The following is a 16,390-nucleotide window of genomic DNA, read 5'->3' as shown; positions in this document are numbered from 1 at the left end:
CTGTGTGTATATGTGTGCGTGGGGGTGTAACTTGGAGGTAGAGTGCTCCTGGACTCATTCCTCAGTATCAGAAAAAAAAAAAAAGGAAGAAAAGGAGAAGAAGGAGGAGGGGGAGGATGAAGAGGAGGAGAAAATACATTTTAAATTTCATAGAAGTCAAAATCAAAAGAGGAATGTCATATATAATCCTTTATATCCTTGAATAACTTTGAGATATCAGATTGACTGTTTAAGAAAATGAGATTAGGTGTCTTAAAAACATCTTTGCTTTTCTTAAGAAAATTTTTCTTGAAATCATATTATTATTATTATTGATTATTATTATTATTGTTATTATTATTTCTTTTCTTTTTTTTAGAAAAGCAAACAAGACAATAAGTACCGGTGTGAAGCTCGAAAAACTGGGAGATAAGGTGTGAACCTTTGGAAATTCTATAAAGCATCAAGATATATTGTTCTGTGCAATTTCCAACTATTGATCCAATCGAATGTTTGTTTGGAGTTTGCCTTTGCAGCTTTATTTGAACACAGAAAATATTTTGTCTTTAGAGAGAGGGCATTTGGGGATTTTGTTTACATAGGTTGCATCTTATGTGTACAGATTTCTCATGTTAAGGACAAAAAAGTCATTCTGCCCTTCAAATACATATTGGATATCTCAGATTCATTGTGTGTAAACATACACATGCATATGTAATAACGTGAGATGATTAACAGATGATATATGATTAAATGTATTCTTTGAGGGCTAGAAAAAAATATAAACTCAATTAAATCAAATTTGGATCTCTTTGCTAAGCAGGATATGTGATTAGACTCTAAATCAGGAACCCAGATGTCAGTCGTAATACATTTGAGATTATTATGATTGCAAAAAGTTTCGGTTCTGTAAGGAAGTGTTACAGCATACACTAAGCAAATCAAAAACAAAACACCACTCATTACAGAAGGTATGTGTATTCTCTGCTATTTGTGAATGAAGCTGCTTCTGTGTTATTAAAATGGTATGCTGTTAGCTAATGGTGCTGGAACACAAATGACTTTACTAAGCACACAGAAGAAAGAGAAGCAGAAAACTCAAATACTATGAATACAAAAAATTCTGATCCATTAAAAGAGAACTTTGCTTTATATATATAAACACTTGTCATTAGTGCTTGCTTCTTCCTCTTCTATATCTATTCACCTATCAATTTATCTATCATCTTCTATCTCTCATCTATCTAATCCTCATTTTTTAGCACAACTAGAAGAACTGGAAGCAAAATTAATTACCAGTTTTGACAAGGGTCGACCATCTTGGTCATATCTCAGATTTCACATGGAATGAGCTGCATAGTGCTATCATGGGAGATAAAGAATGAAAACTACAATTAGGAGTGAAACCTGCTATTACAGCGCTGCATACATTTGGATCATTGCTAGTTTAGCTGATATAATGAATAATTTCCAAATATCTTTCCCTGTTTTTCTTCTATTACCAAAAAAAGAGAAAATATAATAAAATAGGCAAATATATAAACAGGTTTAAAATTTTGAGGAGGCTTTTATTATGGGTTTCTGCATGCACCTTATCCCATAGCTAAATGAAAGTGAAAAGTCGATAGCATAGTATTTGCAACTTGACTTGGTTTGAATATTATGAAAGAATATAAAAATATATATATTTCAACATTCCATGTATTCAGTGATGGCTCAGAGAATACAATTCACACAGGTATGGCAGAATTGCTACATTTAAAGAGATGAAGTGGCTATGTTTTTGTTATGTTTTGTTTGTTTGTTTTTTGTGTGTGTGTGGTACTGGGGATGGAGCCCAGGAACATTCTACTTCCTGGCTATACCCCCAGACCTATTTTTTTTAATATTTTATTTGGAAACAGGGTCTCACTAAGTTGCTGAGAACCTCACTCAGTAGCTGAGGCTGCCTTTGAACCTGTGAGATCCTCCTATCTCAGCCTCCCAAGCGCTGGGATTATAAGCGTGCGCCACCATGCTCAGCTTGAAGTTGCTATCTTTTTGTATTTGCAAATATATCACTACTTGAACTTATTTTTAATGTGAACCTTATTTATAAGGTGATGGGACCCAAATGGTATTGTAATTTTAACTTAGGACCCACTCAAACATAGACTTCTTTAAAGATGTAATTAGTCCTAGGGTAAATAGAGATCTATAATCTAAATACTGGATTGGAAAATTCAGGCAATTTGCCAGAGATTCAGTTGTAGTATAGAGAATCTCATCCCGTTTTTCTTATTGCTGTGATCTTTAACAAAAGTTATATACACAGGTGAAATATAAAAGTCAAAGTCACTAAAGCCAAATATCTTGCTTCATATTGTTATGTGTCGTATTTTGAGCCAACCCCCACCTCTCCCTCTCTCCTGTCTTCCTAAATTTGTCAGTTTCTAAGTGAGGAAACCAAAACAGCATGAAAAACCTAGAAAAATCTACCTGAGAAAGTGAAATAACTAGACTTCGAACTTGAACTCAGTCTGATACTACAGATTGATTTCTTAATATCAGGCCTTATAATGATTACGAGTGCTAACTCTAAAGTCAGAGTGCCTCTGGTTTGATTTTAGGCCATTACCTGTGAGCTGTTGGAACTTGGGAGCTGATTTTCTCTTCCGTAAGTTGTGTATAGCTCTAGCGCTTATTCGTGGCATTGTGAGAAGCCAGTGAGTCAATGTATGTAACCATTTAGAATAGTGCCCTAACTGAATGAGCCCTAGGTGAGTGATGGCTCCTGGTATCACTGCTACTGGGGTGAGATTGTACATTTGGTCTCCTTGTGTGTTAAGGTTTCTTTGCAATAGGTCTGAACACTAGACTTTGCAGGATTACTTGCTGTGATACAATAATGCATTACACAAAATTACTAACATCATGAAAATGGAATATTGACTTAGTGTTTCATATAGTCTTATAAGCTTTTGTAAAGCAGTATTGATTCATCTTCTGGTGGAAGGTCAGCGTTATATGTGAAAAGAAAAGTAAATGAGTGTAGAAAGTGTTATGGCTCTTTTCAACCTGTTTACATGAAAAATAACACTTAGTTTTGCTAATGTTTGTACTACATAACATTTTAGCCTCTTCTATAGCCTGAAAAGATGACAGAGAAAAGCAGAATAGAAAGAAAGCTTCTAATATAAGCTAATATATTCAATAGTATTCTTTTTCTTCTATTTAAAATATACTTAAATAAAAGTGATCTGTCCTAGAGGTTCCTGCTAAATAATTTTCAGTGTTAAATGCATCAACATAACTCTATTTGCATTATTTTTGTCAAAATTTTTTTTTCATTTCTTCCCAATAAACATAGCCCCAAAGTCGCTAACTATCTTTTTCTCCTTTCTTCTCCAACTAGAAAGCAGTGAAGCAAACATAAGTATGTGGTGCTCAGAAAGCAGCCGTGTCACCTCTTAGAAAAACCTTTCCCTGTGTTTCATCTTTATGTCAGGGACATGGAAAGATACACTGAAATATGAGCTTTCAGAGACGAATAAATTAAAACATTTATTTTTTATTTTTATTACATATATTTTTATTGGTGTAAAGCATATACTTATTGGATGAAAGTACATTCCCTTTTAACAGACCTCTTTTAAAAGTTTAAGTACATCCTTTCCACCAGGGTAAGCTGCTTCTAAATCTCAAGAAAATTTGAAATCACAAGGATGCAATTTTATTAGAAATAAGCACACAGACATATTCTAACTGGTTATTTCTCTATTAAATATTGTGATAGAATTGTGTTTCTTTAAAATTCCTATGTTGAAAACCTAACCCTAAGATATGTGTCTACATTTAGAAATAAGACTTCCAAGAGGTAAGTCACAAAGTGGTCATGAGGGTGAGTCTTAATTCAATCTGTGTCTTTAAGAAAGAGGAGATTAAAACTCCTAAAGAGGCTTCAAGAGGCCTAAGAGGAAGCCAATCATGCTAACACCCAATTCTTGGACTTTCAGAATTTAGAACCACAAGAACAAAAATTGCTCTTCTTCTCCCTTTTTGTCTTTCTTTTTTTTTTCTTTTCTTGGGATACTGGGGATGGAACCCAGGGACATTCTACCTCCATACTACACCCCCAGCCCTACTTTTTATTCCTTATTTTGAAACCGGGTCTCACTGAGTTGCAGAGGGCCTCACTAAATAGCTGAGGCTGTCCTGGAATCGTGATCCTTCTGTCTCAGCTTCCCAAGTGCTAGGATTACAACCATCCGCCAACCACAACTGGCAGAATTACTCTTCTTTATGCCAGCCAGTGTTTAGTTATGACAGTTCTAGTAAACTAATACAGGTATGCAAGGTTGTGTCAAATGATCATTATATCTAGACAAATTTGTGCATAGAGAGCTTAAGAAATTAAATTTGAATGAAATATATAGTGTTATAAGAAATGTCTTAATGGAGAGACCCCCCAACTTGCACCCATGCCCTCTACTGCCATTTCTTCTGCCCTGACTCTGATACGAAGTGCCACTATGTGGATCGTTAGTTCAGCTCTAGCCACCCTCTACCTTTCAGTAAGCTCCTCACTTGATGATCTCATTATCCCCTTGTGGGATGGAAACTGAGGCCAGTGGGAGGGAAGAGCCCCTGACCATTAATGACTTTTTTCTTAAACAATGAAAATGTTGGGGATGGGGCATACACACAGTATAAAAGTAACAAAGTGCATTAGAGCTGCAGTGTAAAGCACCAGGAATCTCTATTGTATGTTGGAGAGAAGAGAAGCTAGCTGCAGCTTTTAGCCACAAGATGGAGGATGGTGAAGATTGTGGAGGATAGAGTAGGGGCCCATTTCCTCTGCACATTTTGGCTGTGTATAAAAGAAATATCAATGCTCACTTTTTATATTTAAATATTAAAAATTATTCCAACTAAAATATTTATTATTTTGCTTTTACGTGACATTATACTTTTAATGTTCATAAATAGTATAGACAATAGTGATTTTGTTATTATAATTGCCAATACATATTAACTATTCATATTGGTGTGGTTTACCATGGTATTTCATAAATACTCACATGAAATCCTGTCATAAATAGCAGCATGGATACAAGTAAAGACATTATGTTGAATGAAACAATCCAGATACTGAAAGAGAAATATCAATGTTCTCATTTTTCTGTGCTTGACCAATAAGTCAAGCACAGAAAAGTACAGAATGAAGAAGTGGTCACTAAATATGGGGAAAGGCAAGAAGAAAGAGAAGAGTAAAAAATTAAAAGGGAATTGTACGGACTCAGAAGGGGGCTAGGGAAGGAAGGAGGCAATGCACGATAATAATGTTGGCATTTATGTCTGTCTTTTGTTTTACTTTGCTGTGTATACAGTCTGTATACAAAGGACAAATGAGTCTTAATTTACAACTAGTCTTTCTAGATGGTAAAGAGGTTGCCAGTTTACAATGCAAGTAGTAAACTAATACATTGAGTACACTTTGTGTTAAAATCCATAGGAAAGATTAAACTTAAAACCACTTAGGAAGTGAAATTATTAAAGTCTTAAGCATTTCGGATGTGTATATCTGACCCTTGTGATGATAAGATGGGAAAAGGGTTCTAGAATGTTCTAGAATTCTAGCCAGAATGTTCCTAAATAGAAGACACTTGCAAATGATAGCCTTTGTTAAGTATGTATGTGTGGTTTATTCATTACTAAAGTATGTATAGTGGGTAATTAGTACTTGTTGGAAACATGTAGATTTTCTAGATGTCTTAAAAGTGAATGGCACACGGTAAAAGTAGAGGACTAAAGTTATGCTGTTTTAGTATTATTTTTTTTTACTTCATTGGGAAATGGAATTATTAAACTTGATATCTTGGAGAGTAAAAAAAAAAAAAGAAAGAAGAAAGATATGTGATCTAGATAGTTTAATTTGCCCCATGGAATGGAATCTCAAAATGCATCATACATGCAATTAGATTTGCAATGCATAATAACTATCATGAAAGGGTGACTAAGTGTTCACAAATTCAAATGAAACCTTTGATTTTACTTCTGTCTGCTCACTGGGTTAATGAACACTCTCAATTCTCTTGTAAAATTATATTCATATCTCCCATGTAGCAGAGGCTACATACTTGTTTGTAATCATTTTCTGTACTTAACAGTTAATGAGTGTGTTTACAAATGGCGATATTTCTTATGAAACCTATAGATTCAGTTTAACTTAGTACTACAAGTTTATAACATAATTAAATATTATCTAAGCCTATGACATATGAATGTAAAGAGAAACATTATGAGGTTTTTTTCATTAAAATTCAGTTGACAGCTTTGACAAGTATCTGTATCAGAGAATTCTTTTAAACAATTCACTCAAATAAGGGGTTTGTCAGAATTTTGGAAAGGCCTGGAAAAAGACAATAAAAACGTCTTGGAAATATTGCATTTGATTCCTTCATATGCTTCATTGTATTAAAAAAACTTTAGACAAAGTTTTTGAAATAATTTTATCATGCTGTCACACACTTAAAATAATAAAGTCTCTACAAGAAACTAAGAACTATAAAAATATTGCTCAGGACCAATCTGTTATTTTTGCTGTCTAATACATTTCTTGACTATCCCCTGAATTTTGTATATTTCAATACACTCCAAAGTTTAGCCAATTATATTGTATATGTTAGGTTGAATAATTGGACAAATACCTTCATATGAAAATATAGGATTATTTGAAATGTAAAACAAAATAAATAAAATGTCTAATTATATATCTTACATATACTTATACATATATCTTTATATTTTCTATGATTATTGATTTTCAATATTTTTTTCTTTAAGCAAGAAAGAATGATCCTGACAGTGTCATGTAAGAGGAGGATTTTGACCAGTCTTAATTTTGCAGATCAGTCTTGAAGAAGCATGAATATGTTTAAAATTAATGGAAAACCAAGAAAAAAATTATCTTATCTCACTATAACCACAAAGAGAAAGCAATCGAAACATTATTAAATGAAAATAGTTTTTCTAAGATGTAAGAAAATACTAAATGCTCCTGCTTTAACAATAAGCAGTTTCTGTCTAGAAAAGACAGCTAAGAAATTTAAATTTAAAGTTGTTGAGTTGTGTAAATATGGAAGTTTATTGATACTCAAATGAGAAAAGTTTACTATTTCACTGTTAATGTTGTATATTATATATGGATATTTCTTCCCTTGTTTCCATTACCCAATTTATAATGAATCTAATAGAACTCAGGTATAATTACCCAATTTCAGTAATCTTAAAGAAAAACAATAAAAGAAGGCAATATGAATAAAGCTAGAAGCCCCTTATTTTCAAAAGTAAACAAAAGTGGTGAATTTTTAGTTATCAAAGATCTGCATACAAAATCATGGCCACACTTGGGCTTATATTTCACATAGAGGAATTTTCTTAAATTGGCAATGTATTACAGTATTCTCTCTACCCACTCTCCCTCTTTCTGTCTCCTTCTCCCTTTTTTATTATAATTATTTATAATATAGAAACTTCACATGGTAGGATAATTTAAATGTTTCCATACAATAAGGTATGTGTAACAACCCAGGCATTTGACATAGTTTGCCTGATTTATAAAAATTGCTATCATTGTCAAACTAAAAGATAATTTAAAAAGAAACTTTGTCTCTAAATTTGGTTTTCATCAGAAACAACAACCTACTTACAAGAATATCTTTATTATTTATAAAAAATTAGAGTTTATATATTGTATGAAGTAAATTCTAAGCCTCATGTTTGCAAAATAGTTTTATTGTTACTAAGTGTACACCGTTTTTCAGGGCTCTTTTATTTTAGGCACTAAGAAAACTTTACAATTATCTCCAGGCCTTTAGTCTCAAAATTCATTTAATATCATACTTCTGAAAGCTAGATTTTTTTTAACAAAAATAAATATAAGTACACAGATATAATTTATGAACCAAGAGAAACATTTTAAGTGGTATAATTTTATCCATATGGAAAAAGCATTTAAATATAAAGTCTGTATAAAAGTTTATTTTATGCTCTTTATATATTTTAAATATTTTCTACTGAATCAAAATAATGTTCAGTAATTTCTAAATTTTTGCTTTTATACTAAATTGCTGAAAATTTCATATGAAAATCCTAAAAGCAACTTCCATTCTTAAAAATTACTAGCCTGCTGGTTGTGGTGGCCCAGGTTTGTAATCCCAGTACTTAGCAGGCTTGAGACAGGAGGATCATGGGTTCATGGCCAGTCTCAGCTACTTAGTGAGGTCCTCCACAAGTTAGTGAGACCTTGTTTCAAAATAAAGAATGAAAAATATGGCTGGGGGTATAGCTTGAAGGCAGAATGCCCCTGGGTTCCATCCCAAGTACCATTTTAAAAAAATAGAGGATAAGCCTATGGTCATAAATTATATTTTCAGTGGTATGATGTCTATAAAGATGCCAACTTCAAATACTTAAAAATAGTAATGCAATGATTTTTTTATAGAAAATCAACATGCCACTTATAGCAAACGACTATACTCATAAAGACTTTAATGTAATTTATCCTAGTACCAATGCTTTTGTTGTAATTTAATTTCTTTTTATATGCTTTTATTGGTACATTATAGTCAATATCATAATGTAAATCTTGTTGACAGTGACATATATGAACACATAAATATTTTGATTTTTTTACACAAATTTTAAGTATTCATTCCTGTATGAAAACCCTCTAATGCCTTCAGGGAAAACATATTCTGTGATCTTTCTAAATGTTTATATTGTACCTATTGGAATTGTTTAGTAAGAAAATTTTTAAATCTTCAGAAAATACTGAAATCAATTGTTTATCCATACTCAGAGTATTCATAAAAAGAAGCCTTGGTAAAAAGAAACATAGTTTAAATAATTATTCTGTATTTTTCTGGTCGACTATTTCCTATTATTGATGAATTAAGGGACTTAAGTCATTAATGCCCAAATGAAAATGAATGCCAATTGTTCTGACCCTGACAAAGCATATTACTCAAAATATTTGGAAACATATCCACAAATTTCTCCTATGTGTCTGATTTAAAGGAACATTTAACCAAACATGGTTTTAAGATAGCCATTAGAGGATGAAATGTTAAGTCTACACAAATAATTAATTTCCATTTTCTTCAAACAACATCTATACAATTGAGAGTTGTCTGTGTTAAATGCTATAAAACTAAACTATTTCTTCTTCAAAGTGTACATTTTCAAGGTATTTTGTGTATTGTGGCCTGTAGCAATTATAATAGTTGATCAAATACATTAAGATAAAAAACAAGTTAAAATATTTTGGTAAAAACCTTCAGCTAAGTAACTGTGGTGAGGAGAAAAATGCAGTAATTTGAGGTCTGGGAATTGCATCTCTCTAAGGTTTATAGTTTTAAACTTTAAATACTTCTGAATGTGTTTTCATAATGAATAAAAAATAATACATTTTTAAATGCAGTAAGAGTGTGTTTTATAATCCTTTATTTTAAATAGTAGTTATAATTACATATTCAGAAAGAAACTCTGAATAAACTTCTTTTAGATTGGTTGATAACACAATGTTCATACTGTAGATTCACAGTCATACTGAAAATTTACTTTAAGATGGTGACAGTGGTCCACACCTGTAACCTCAGTACTTGGAAGACTGAGACAGGAGTATTGCAAATTTGAAGTTAGTTTTGGCAATTTAGTGACATCCTGTCTCAAAAAAAAAAAAAAAGAATAAAAAATAAAAAGGGCTAGGGATGCAGTTCAGTGGCAGAACACCTCCTGGGTTTAATCCTCAGTACTTTCATGGGCAAACAAAATAATCCTTGGGTTCTTGCCTTACATGGCAGAAAAGAATTTCAGCATACACTCTGGTCAGAGACAAAGACTTGGTTTATTTAAGAAAGTCAGGGATATTAGTTCGAGGAAGAATGCTGGCAATCCCAAGAAGCTGAAGAGAAGACAGAGGGAGAGAGGAAAAGAGAGGGAGAAAGGGAGAGAGGGAGAAGGGAAGGAGGGAGAGGGAGAGGGAGAAAAAAGGTGGGGGGAGTCTTTGTGGCTTTTGCAGTTCTTTCATAGACCACCAGTGAAGCGGTGGGTGGGGTCACACAGCAAGGGCTGAGGTCTGGACTTTCTCTTAATCCCCTGGTTCTCAGCAATGAGTAGTGGTTGGTAGTATCTGACCATGTCCATCTTCATGAATCCTTTATTTGCCAAGATTTCAGGAATTTCAAGTGGGAAGAGAGGCTACTGTGATTAAGGGTGTGAGTTCATTGAAGCTTCTGCCTAAGATTCAATATACCTCCTTTGGTAGAGTAAGAGATTAGAAAATTTCCAGTTTTTAAAACTGTATTTTTCCTTCCTTCCTAATTTGTCTCCTTTCTACCTAATATTTTACTTTTTCTATCCTACCTTAATACCATATAAAAAACAAACAAAAACTTTACTTGGAACAAATACAGTGAAAGATGTTCCCCACATTTTTTGCAACTATTTATTCTTGCCATTTCCATGCCTATCTATTTTTATTATTTTGTGATTTTAAAAAGCTAGAACATAATGCAATCAAAGCATAGTTCTTTTTTACTTTTCGTGGCCGTTATATTACAGCATTTTAATTTTATCTCCTGGTCCTTGAAATACAGGTGTATATGCCTTCATGGTTAGATACATTTTTTAAATTCATAGTTTCATGAATCCTGAACTAATTTCAAATTTTTTAAAAAAGGCACACTTTAGTAATGAAGTATAAAGTAATATTTTGCACCAAGGCTAAAAAATCAGGGAAATGATTCAAAAGTACAATATTCAAGCCTTGTTGTCTACTCATTTTGGTGTTCAGTCTTTAGAATTATATTAATAATGCCTTTATGATTATGAATTGCTTTTCCTCAATTAGAATTCAACATTTCTTAACATCATTTAAAAATTTATTAGAAATGTCTTCTTTGTCCTTGGCTTTTCTGACACTGCTGATCAAAATTTTCCATCCCTGTAGGCGCCTACTTCATATGAGCTTCTTAGATTCAGAATCACTCATAATGAGTAAATCAAACAATTCTCTAACACGTTAATAGCTTTAATTTGCTTCTTATCCTCAAGGTCTAAAGATTTGATTACTGTGTAGAGAATATAAAAATGAACATTATAAATTAGAAGCTGCCAGATATGATCAAAGGAAAAAGTGCTGATGCATAAAACAATGAAAGGTGAATAAAAATGAATGACTTCGGGATATTAGCATTGTGTATAAAGAATCTTATTTTGCATGTTTGCCATAGATTGTAGTAGAGAAATGTTTTAATAACATGAAATATGGTGTGCCTTTGAATATATAGTTAGAATAATTATATCTATTTGTGCTCTTTCATATATACAGACTCTCAAAATTCAAAGAACCAATCAAGAAATATATCCATTGGGAAGAGAGAACAATTAGAAGTATAATTACAGTTTTATAGTTTTATCAATCTGAAATTTTATGAGACAAAAATTTTAACTTATTTTTTTTAAAGGTGTTCCTTCTTCTTCTTCTTCTTCTTTTTTTCTTTTCTTTCTTTCTGGAACCAGAGATTGAACCCAGAGCATTGCACCTGCAAAGCAGGCACTTTGCCACTGAGCTACATCCTGGCCCCAGACTAAAATTTTAACTCATTGTTATTACTTATTAAAGACTCCAAAAATTGTGTGCTTGGATGATTTTTGAACAAACTTTTACTAATGTTGCAAATATTAATATTTTTCATTTTGTTTAGGCAACACACACTTATGCTTTGACTGCATTTATGGTTAAACAAATAATTGGAGATTTCTATAGTGGAGGGTCCTTTGATTCTGTTTTGATGTACTTAAAACGAATCTTAATAACAAAACTGTAGAAATCATAAATATGGATGAATCACAAAATGCAAAATATGAATATCATGTATATTTTCTGGAATTTCCTTTAACTCCAGAAAAATAATAAGAGAGTGTTTTGGAGCCAGGTGTGATAGCGCACGCTTGTAATCCCCACACTTGGGAGGCTGAGACAGGAGGATCTCACAGGTTTGAAGCCAGCTTCAGCTACTTAGTGAGGCTCTCAGCAACTTACTGAGATCCTGTTTCCAAAAAATATATAAAATAGGTCTGGGAGTATAGCCCAGAGGTAGAAAGCCTCTGGGTCCCACCCCCAGTACCACACACACAAACAAAAAATGAAATTGTTTTGGAAGCAAATGTCAAAATAAACTTTGGGAATTCCAAATAACAAATAGTTCTTCATGATTTGGCATCAACTTATACCTCCAAATTTATGTTTCCACTTAATGAATGCCTTTTTCTGATATTGACACTGTTTTAGGTACTTGGACTAGATCTGTAGACAAGCAGGCAAATACTGTTGCCAACTTTAAGTTAATATTCTGATAGGAAAAAAATGAGATTCTCCTGTATTCTTGATTTTGACTTACAAAACTACTTGCAGTTCATGACACATACCATGTTGTTTAGATTTCCATGCCTTTCCATATTTGATTCCTTCTGCTTCTTGCGCATAGCTGCACACTGTTACATAGTTAGTAAACTAAATATCAACACCTCTCTATTGTTCTTCATGATGCCGCCACCTAATCAGAGTTGATCACTCATTGCTCTATAACACTTCTATTAGGGAACCATTCAGATTTTATTATTTTTGTTTGCATAAATATCTCTCTCCTTGATAGAGTGAGAGTTCTTTGAGAACAACCCTTTTAGCTTAGTTATTTTTGAAATTTTTGGACTTTGTGAAATATCTACTACATATAAAAATTAAATAGACTTTGACTAAAAATGATAGTTGAAAATCATGTCATTCTTATCATTTTAATATAAAAATGATCTTTCAAGTAAACATTACAAATAAAAGAAAAAATTTTCTCCCTAGTTGAGGACAGAGTTGAGAATATAAAGTACAAATAAGATGTCCCAGACATTTCTTGGGTTTATAAGTTTATAATTGAAATAGCTATACAATTGAAAAGGGAATTTGGCTAGCTTGTTATTCTTCCTAAAATGTTCTTCCAAACATTTTCAGATACAGCTTTTTTTTTATTTTATAAATCCTCAGATATCTTCTGACCAGAGAGATATTCTGGTAACCTAAAGTAAATGTTCACCACCCACTCCTTTGCCTGTCTCAATGTCCTCTCCATTTGGCTGTTTGTTTTGGTTTTTGCTTTATGGCACTAATGATCATCATGTGTCATGACACTTTTAGTTTTTAACTCCTGGCTATAGAATATAAAATAAATGTACTCATAAAATTCCATCTTCCCTGTTAGCTTTAGATCTTCATTTCCTAAAATAGTGCCTGGTAAATAGAATATATTAATAAAGTTTTTGATTAAACAGAGAGGAAACTATGTGAAAGAATATACACTCACAGGCTAACTGAGATGTGGGACATGAAAATATTGTTGTCTCTAATAGTCTTATCTGCATATTATTTGATTTTTCTGCAGTGCAAATTTGCGATTCTTAATTAATGTGAATTAAAAATTGAAAAGAAAAATGTAATAAAATGATCTATATTATATTAATACAAAGGATATTCTCTATGTTTTAAGTTATTTTAAATTATATCTCATCTATTCATTTAGAAACTTAAACTTTAAAAGAAAATTTCTCAAATTATTAACAAAAAACCAAAAGGCATGAGTTGAAGCGGGATATGTTGTATCTTTTAAAATTCCTTTCAAAATTTCTAATATACAGTCACACAAAGCAAGTGTAATTGGCTAAAAATGAAGCAAACCTCAAAGGGAAAAATGAAGAAATAAAATAAAAGTAGTAAATTTTCTCAGAATAATTGTATACATCAATATTTCTATGAATGCTTTATATTATGCCAGAGTAGCCAATACATTGTAAAGGTTAATATAAAGGCTCACTCTCTAGTAATTTCTCTTTAAAAACTTGAATTCTGGGTCTCTATCCTTTTTTTTTGCCAAGTTCAAATTTAACATTATACACCAAGTCCTTGACCTTTTCACTTGAATTGCCCCTTATCCCCTCACATTCAAGGTGTATGGTATTGAATTTCTAACCATTCATTCACATCACAACTTCCTTATATCTATCAATAATAATAGCTTCTGTCTGTTCTTGACAATTTTCTGTATTTATCAAGAGCATTCTCATACATATCACCTATATGTTTTATTACAAAGTAAAAAATAATTGAATTGCACACAAGAGAAATTTATTCATTATTTCATAACTACTTGCTGATCAAATATCATATCCCAAGCAAAGTACTAAGCTCGAGAATGCATAAGTGGTGAACAAACATATGGTATCTGGTTACATTTATCAGTTACTCCAGAAGAAAAGACAGGCATTAACTATAATAATTTATACAGATGTTAAAATCTTAACTATAGGATTCTTTAATTGGAAAACTGTAAGAATCCCTACAATTCTTCAGCTTTTGATGAGTTTTGCAGGTCAGGACAATTGTCCTCGAAGAAGTAATATTTGAGTGAAAAAAGAAAGATGACCAAGAACTAGCTTGGTGAAGAGGTCAGAAAATAAACTATTCCGACAGGACAGAACATGCCCATGAAGAAAGAAACATTACAATTAATATCTTTGAAAAAATTATAATACCATCATATGCTAAAACCAATACTATTTAGAAGAAGGGAGGAAAAAGACACATTGAGGGTTAAAAGACATAAATGGAAGTACAGGCATCACACATTCTTAAAACTACTAAACTTTGATATTAGTAGGTTAAATCACATATACAATATTTCTTTTACTATCAAGATGAACCAAAAAAAAGATATAAATTGATGCACTTAAAATATTACAGGTAAACAAAATATATATTCTAAAAATTCAAGTAATCTATAGGGATGTAAGAAAAAAAGTAAAGAGAAAAGGGAAAAATAATAAAACAGCAGCATTAAATATTAACTCATCAATTATAAAATTAAGTGGTGTAAATGCTCAATTTAAAATAAAGTGATTGGCAGTTTGGATTAAAGCAAAAGCACATGACTTGCATATGAAAGTAGGACGAAGTATAAAGGAATTAAAATATATAGGAAATAATCTAAAGGCCATAAATGACTGGGATCATCACCTGTATTATTGGTTGCCAAAAGTATATTTCTTTGATCTTATTCTGAAATAGTAGTCACACAATGTTTTTAGAAGGACAATTATACCCTACTGCAAGCCATGTATATAGTAAACATTTAATTCTGTTAGGTAGCTAGGTAGATATGAGCGCAACAGGCATGCTGTTGTAAAACTTAAAAATAATAATTTGGAAGAAAAATTAAATCCACCCTATATCACTTAATCAGAAAGAATTCATCAATTTATTCAACAAGCATTTGTTAATAATAAATATGTGCAAAGAAAAATCATATTTTGAATAGATATTCAGACAAACACTGATACATACATATGCCATGTCAATTTTTCACTATTTTTTTACTGCTGGAATCCAGAGCTCATGTAGGTGGCAGGCAATGGGCATAAAGTATTTAACGTTTCATTCTCCTTTGTGGCTAAGAATCTTTTTGTGATGGGGTTGTGACCAATCAGATATAGGCACATGTCCCTAGAGTGCTTTTATTTTCAAATAAAATAACATTGGCTTTGCCATTACATTTTTTAGCCATTTTGCTTTTCCCATTTCTCTCCTTGCAGCTTGGCATAGCAGCCATATTCTAACCACAAGTAAAAAGCTACATGATAAAGACAGTGGAAAAGCATTTAGAACAATCGCGGTCTCATATAGCCTTTGGGAGCAGCCACATATGTTCTGAACTGCCTGCCTCTTAAAGAAAAAGAAACCCTTACTTCTTTTATTATGTAATAATAAATAATGAATGTATTCAGCTTTTAATCAAATCATATTGCCTGTTTGGTCTTCCTGGTCATTAGTCCCCATCCTGAGGATAAGCCACCTCATTATCTACTATATAGGCATAGACCAAATGAACGCATTATGGGTAACAAAAACACTCTGATAACTCAGAACATTCCAACGTTATTGAAACTCTGTGCTGGAAACTAGGGTTAAAGACTAAATATGTGTATTTTATTATGCCACAGACCACCTCCTAGACCTTAACCATCAAAAATTTTATACATAAACATAAAAGTAACTACATCAAAAAAGTTTGAAGAAGAACTAGATAAATTTTCACACAGTAATCTGCAAAGACACTTGATGTTTTATAGCTAGGCAAAATTCCTCCAAGTTACTGGGCAAGGTTCCAAGCTTTATTGGGACCCATCTTCGGGTTTTTCCCAGCCACACTCAAGACCATTGCCTGTTCTCAGAGGTTAGCAGTTAGACCGTTAGAAAAATAAAATATTATGGATCTGGGCCCCTTCACTTTTTTAATGTTAATACTATATTTCCCTCATCACA

At 32.2% G+C, this 16,390-nt stretch overlaps 1 pseudogene across 1 annotated transcript in view; it reads right to left on the bottom strand.

Moving 5' to 3' along the window:
• LOC308279062 (NEDD4-binding protein 2-like 2) overlaps positions 1 to 12,510 on the bottom strand; it is a 175,916-nt pseudogene extending 163,406 nt beyond the window's left edge. Inside the window, exon 1 of the transcript in view lies at positions 12,454 to 12,510. The product of the transcript in view is annotated as an NEDD4-binding protein 2-like 2 (transcript). The remainder of the gene's footprint in view (positions 1 to 12,453) is intronic.
• Positions 12,511 to 16,390: the final 3,880 nt, after the last annotated feature.

The sequence above is a fragment of the Muscardinus avellanarius genome, assembly GCF_963383645.1.
Source record: "Muscardinus avellanarius genome assembly, chromosome: X".
Taxonomy (NCBI): Eukaryota; Metazoa; Chordata; class Mammalia; order Rodentia; family Gliridae; genus Muscardinus; species Muscardinus avellanarius.
Note: the sequence above shows the minus strand (reverse complement) of the source record. Positions and strands in the feature narration are given on the sequence as shown.